This window comes from Chrysochloris asiatica, unplaced genomic scaffold (genome assembly GCF_000296735.1).
Source record: "Chrysochloris asiatica unplaced genomic scaffold, ChrAsi1.0 scaffold00278, whole genome shotgun sequence".
In the NCBI taxonomy this organism is placed as follows: domain Eukaryota; kingdom Metazoa; phylum Chordata; class Mammalia; order Afrosoricida; family Chrysochloridae; genus Chrysochloris; species Chrysochloris asiatica.
Genome location: NW_006408796.1, coordinates 3,304,236 through 3,309,487, shown reverse-complemented (window position 1 = coordinate 3,309,487; position 5,252 = coordinate 3,304,236).

Below are 5,252 nucleotides of genomic sequence, written 5' to 3'. Positions count from 1 at the left end.
GTATGCATTTTATTTTATATAAACTAGAATTCAATAAAGCTTATTTTGGACATATTTTCAATATATATGCTGAATTTCACTACTTTGCACCTTCATCCCCACTTTTCCAGTCCAAACCATCATTGTGGCAAACCATGTGTTATGGATTGAACTGTGTCCCTAAAAAGATATGTTGAGGTCTTAAACCCCCCTGTACCTCTGTCCCTGACCTTGTTGGAAAATGGAGTCTGCGAGTAGTCAACAGTGAGGTTAACCTGGGGTCCTTCAGGAGAAGCTTGGGTCCTAATCACATGGAAGTGGTGTCTTATCGAAGAAGAGAGTAGGCGAAGACACAGGCACATGGCAAAGATGTGTCTACCCAAGAAACCAGGAGGTGGGGGCCTGCTTCCAGAATAGTGAGAGGATTCATTCCTGTGTTGTTGATTTGTGTTTTTGTTTGTTTGCTTGTTTTTAAATTCACCCACTTTGTGGTATTTTGTGATGGAAACCCTTGGGAACTAAGAGCAAGGCTCCCAAACAGCTTCCTTTAATTCTGTTTTCTTTTATTCATCTCCAACCGTAGCAAGGATAATCCAATTTAAAAAATGTAAGTACCTCCTCCTGTTTCAGTACTAGCAAGGCCTCAGTCTAGCCCCTGGCTACCTCTCTGAAGACATCTCTACACCCTCCTCACCTTCCCAGTGTCTGTTATTCCTATCACCCACAATGACCTCCTTCTCATTTCCCAAGCACACATCTACTTCAAGGCTGGAACACCTTCCCTTCATTGACTACCAGTAACTACCAGTTACCTCTCACCTACTCAGAGTTCTGCGCCAAAGTGTCTCATCAAAACAAGCAAACAAAAACCCTTAACCTTCCTATCTAAAACAGAACTCCCATTCCCATTTTAACACTCTAACCCTTGCCCAGTTTTACTTATTTTCTTATTACTGTGTTATGCATAATGAGCTCCGGTGGTACAGTGGTAAAGCGCTTGATGTCTAACAGGAAGATGGCAGGTAGAACCCACCCATTGCTCCCTGGGAGAAAGATGTGGCAGTCTGCTTCCATAAAGGTGGCAATCTTGGAAACAATTGCTCCATAGGAGCAATTCTACTCTGCGATATAGGGCCACTATGAGTAGGAATGCACTCAGTGGCCAGTGGTTGGGAGAGTGCTACTCAAAAGGACCCCTGTTGGCACCATAGTTAAGCACTTGGATGCTAACCAAAAGGACAGTGCCCCTCACTAGAAGAAAGATGTGACAGAAAAGATGACAACCTAGGAAAGCAGATGGGGCCTTTGTGGTATCGGGTCCCTACAAGTCAGAATCAAACCCAGGACAATGGAATTGGTTTGGGGGTACTACTCAATGTTGTGTATTTGCATAGTGTGCTTTTGCTTGGTTGTTTTCTCATCTAACATCTGCTAAAATACTGGCCTCGCTGTCAGTCCCCAGTACAGTGCCTGCTCAGAGTAGTGCTCAGTCGGTATTTGTTGAACAAGTATATGGATGCCTGATATGGCACTGTAGGATCAGCAATAGACTGCAAACCACAAGGTCGGCAATTCAAACCCACCAGTTGCTCTTTGGAAACGATACAGGGTCTCAGAGTCGAACCCACTTGAAGGCACTTAACAACAACACATGAAGAATCCAGTCAATTAATCAGGTCGTCACTAAGCAACCTTTGTGCTTAAGACAGCTGGTGAAACCATAGTTCTCAAGTGAGTATACAACCTACAGAAAAACGAGGGATGCTGTCACAATATTTTGGTGGGTTCTGTATAATTTTAAAAAGTTAATATTTTTAAATGCTTAACTGAGTTCACCAAATGTATTCTGTTCTTTTGTAGACCAGTTGGTGACAGACTCTGTCTTCACACTTGGGTACACTGGCTCCCAAGACTTAGCTCCTACTACTCTGTCATACAAGGAGCTCTGGTAGTGCTGTTGTTGTTGTTAGGTCCCATCGAGTTGGTACTGACCCATAGGGACCTTATGCACAGCAGAACGAAACAGTGCCTGATCCTAGGCCAACCTCACTACTGTTGCCACGCTTGAGTCCATCGATGCTGCCTCTTGGCCAATCCATCTCATTGGGGGTCTTCCTCTTTTTCTCTGACCCTCCACCTTACCAAACATGATATCCTTCTTCAGTGACTGATCCCTCCTGACAATATGTCCAAAGTATGAGAGTTGATGTTTGACCATCTTGGTCTCTAAGGAGCACTCTGGCTGCACTTCTTCCAAAACAGATCTATTGGTTCTTTTGGCAGTCCATGGCACTGGCAATATTTTTCTCCAACACCATAACTCAAAGGCATCAATTCTTGTATGGTCTTTCTTATTCACTGTCCAGCTGTCGCATGCATATGAGGTTATTGAAAAATACCATGGCTTGGGTCAGGTGCACCTTAGTCCTCAATCTGACATCTTTGCTCTTCAACACTTTAAAAAGGTCTTATGCAGCAGAGAAGCTTAATGCAATACGTCGTTTGATCTCTTGACTGCTGCTTCCATGAACGTTGATAGTTGATCCAAGAAGAATTAAGTCCTTGACAACTTCAATCTTTTCTCCATTGATAAGATTGTTGTTTATTGGTCCAGATTTTTGTTTTATTTACATTGAGATGTAATCCATACCAAAGGCTGTGCTCTTTGATCTCTGTCAGTAAATGTTTTAAGTCCTCTCCACTTTCAGCAAGCAAGGTTGTATCATCTGCATATTACAGGTTGTTAATGAGTCTTCCTCTAATCCTGATGCCACATTTTTCTTCATAGAACCCAGCTTCTCAGATTATTTGCTCAGTATACAGGTTAAATAAACATGGTGAAAGAATACAACCTTGTCTCACAACTTTGTTAATTTTAAAACATTCAGTGTTCCCATGTTCTGTTCAAACAACTGCTTCTTGGTCCAGGTACAGATTCCTCATGAGCACAATTAAGTGTTCCGGAATACTCATACTTTACAATGTTGTCCATAGCTTGTCATGATCCACACAATCGAAAGCCTTTGCATAGTCAATAAAACACAGGTAAACATCTTTCTGATAGTCTCTGCTTTCAGCCAAGATCCATAGGACATCAGCAATGATATCTCTCGTTCCACGGCCTCTTCTGAATCTGGCTTGAACCTCTGGAAGTTCTCTGTCAATGTATGATTGTAGCCATTTCTGTATTACCTTTAGCAAAACTTTACTCACATAAGCTATCAAAGAGATTGGCTGATAATTTCTGCATTCTGTTGGGTCACCTCTGTTTGGAATGGGCACAAATATGGGTCTCTTCCAATCAGTCGGCCAGATAGTTGTCTTCCAAATTTCTTGGCAGAGTTGAGTGAGTGCCTCCTGTGCTGCCTCACTTTTTTGAAAGATTTCAATTTTTATTCCATCAATTCCTGGGTCATGTGTGAGGCAGAATTTACCAAGTAAAGGACCAAGGCCAACTCTAGAATTCCCCCCTCTACCATAAGAAATTAAAGATTTGGAAAATACTTCCTTATAAAGAGCTGCTGGTTGCCACTTCAAAAATCAAGCAAGAGCATTTATTGTCGTGACAAAATGCCAACTTTCATGCAGCGATTAGGATTATGGATAACCATGAACTCAGTAGCCTTTCATCAGAAGAGAGATGGTAACATAGGCAAATGGGAACCTTTTGATACTATTTATTGTCATATGCCAACTTTACAAGTTCTGTATTACCTGGTGCAGCAATATTTCCCAAATTATGCATAGCTAAAAATTCATTCCCTGTTAAGAGACACCAGTTTATTTTGTTAATGTAATGGTACAAAAAGTTTATTAATGTGCTTTGAATCTTCATTTTAGTTAATCTTTAAGAAACTACCATATGTCAGGTTTTGGTGTAGTATCAAGTAAGTGCATTCACAGTTACCTGAAATGGTATTAAAATCTTAATTTTATCTTTAGCCCAAAAATATCCCCTGAAGTCTTAAGACCAAACCATTGAGCTTAAGTGGAATGGCTACCTGAGCATTTTGCTCTTTTAAGAACTGACAACAGGAGTTGAAAAGATTAAGTGTTAACCTGTGGGGCAATGAGTTTATCAATGGGAGAGGAGCAATTCAGAGAAGGATGAGAATGGTTGTACATTTCAAAGAATGTAATCTATGTTATTAAATGTATATGTAGAAAGTGGGTGAATGTTTCACTGTATATTTTTCCAACAAAAAAAATTGTAACTTTTCTTTTTAATTAAAAACAAAAACAAAAAAACCATGAGTTGCTGGCCCTAGAAATCAAAGAATCATGAGGCTGGTGTTTGGTTCAATGTTGTAGCCTTAGCACACAGTCGGGCATTTTGTAGGTGCCTAACACATATGGGAAGGTGCCAGGACTTCAAAACGTTTGTGGGACCAAATCAATTCTGCTTTAATTCTGTTTCTCCATGAGCTTTTTGAAGCCCCTTCTTGCTTTTGGACCTCTGCCATAAGACAAGAAAGAACTGCAGGTTACCTAGCTATGATTACTGACCATCTTGATAAAATGTTCTATAAAGTATCCTGATCAAAAAGGAGAAAATTAAGAAGGGAGTTTCAAATCAAACATTTCCCTGGAAATCATCTTTAAACCAAACAATCATTTCACTTAATTAGTATAGAATGCCTGCTTTGAGCACTGCATCCTTATGGGACGAATTTGAAAACAGCAACTCAGAAAGATTCAATCAGAAATTTCAAGAGCATTGAGTTAAGGTGGAGGATTAATCAGCAGGGGACACTGAGAATGACTGCCTAACCTGAAGTATGTAACCCATGCCACTGAATTGTAGAAACTGTTGCATTTGTATGTTTTTCTGTGTATAATTTCACCAAGAAAAAATAAAATTGTTAAAAACACACTTGTGGTATAAATAATAGATATGAATCTGCTCTACTTCCCTACTTTGAGGGAAAGCGGCTTTCTTCTAACCCCCAAATCTTGGGCATGGAGTGCCAGGGAGCTCCCTCATTCAGGAAACCTCTCCACTGGTAGGAGATGCAGAGGACCAGACAGTGGTTGACACACAGGTAGTAAATTTCAAGTGGATGATGGGCTGGAAAGCGACTCATGCCCAGGAGCTCTAGAGCGCTAGAGAAGGGTTGACAACTTGGGTTTTGGAGCCAGGAGCCTGCTTCTACCTTGGTCTTCCTGCACTTCAAGTTTACATGGATGCCTGAGGGTGTGACTCACTCAGATGTGGGACCTTAAAGAGAGTAACATGGCACTGTCTTGGTTCCTGCCCAGTGGGGTCCTTGATG